The sequence below is a fragment of the Grammomys surdaster genome, unplaced genomic scaffold, assembly GCF_004785775.1.
Source record: "Grammomys surdaster isolate TR1022 unplaced genomic scaffold, NIH_TR_1.0 125614, whole genome shotgun sequence".
Lineage (NCBI taxonomy): Eukaryota > Metazoa > Chordata > Mammalia > Rodentia > Muridae > Grammomys > Grammomys surdaster.
The window spans coordinates 1,413,675-1,414,950 of record NW_021620456.1 but is presented as its reverse complement, the minus strand read 5'-3'; positions in this window follow the sequence as shown (position 1 = coordinate 1,414,950).

The following is a 1,276-nucleotide window of genomic DNA, read 5'->3' as shown; positions in this document are numbered from 1 at the left end:
TGCTATTATCTTTTATTTGTATTGCAGAAATTGTTTGCAGTCTTCTTTGTGAGGATTCAGAGTGCATGGCATCCTTGGCTTACTTTATATGAGTATCTAAGCAATGAAGCTATTTTTGCTCATGTGATGAGGGTGATTTTTCATATCCTTCCAGGGATGGTACCCCACATTGTATGTCTCTCTCCCTTACCATTTTGCTTGTTTTTATATAAATTGTCTTTCTGTGCCTGCATGATGATTTCATTTCATTTTTCAGGAACCGTTGAAAGAAATATATGAGGAAGCAACTTTATATTATTGGCAAGCATTGGTTGGCTTTGGGTTGGTTCCTTACAAGGCAAAACACTAGGGGAAGGTAGGGAGTTGACCAGCAACTATTTTCAGCTTGTCAGTTCCTATTTCAGTAGCCTAAATAGCTCACAGTTTATTTGCATCACAACTGTAGGCACCTGAAGATTTGTTAGGAAAACCCTCAGGTGTTGTTTAGTATGTGGTGAAGGAAGGAGGGTTGTGCAGTGCTGTAAACCATTCTGCCTCTTCTTTCCTGAGTGACTGAGGGCCTGGCTTCTTTGCCTCTCCAGTCCTGTCTCCTCATCTGTGAAAATGTGGCACACAAGTATCTGTCTCTGAGCATGGCTGAGAGGATAGCACAGAGTCAAGCATGGAAAGTGTCTAGTGATTTTCATCACTCTGGTTCATGGATTTCAATCTTCCACCTCAAAAGCAGTTCATAAAATCTCCAGGACAAGATTGTAAGATATTAGAAAAAATCAATGCAGGCCAGATGCTTTGATATATGAATAGAGTAAACCAGTTTGGAATTCAAAGAAAAAAAGACCTTGGCTAACATGTCTAGAAGCAAGCCTTCTGACCTCTCCTGTTCTTGCAGGGATCCGTTATAGTAAAGCATACTTTCTGGTTCTCTACCTCCCCATCTCTTAGTTTTTCTGCCTATTGATGATTTTGTCATCTCTTCAAGAATGCTCTGCTCTACTTGTGATGGTTAATTTTATGCATTTACTTGTGTCACTTTAACTTTTGCTGAGGAGACATGAACACTTGTCCGTTCACTCCAGATAAGCATTGATGATACAGTAAAGAAACAAAGCCACCCAAATTTTGTTTGATGAACTGTTGCGCCCTGTTCTCCAGCCCAAAAGACCAACCATGAGCTGACTCCAATGTAATTTATATTAGAGTCTCTTTATTACAAACTCAAGTTTGGGCTTACTCACCGATGACCCACAGGACAGTTTGGTGAAGGAGCCTCGAACTC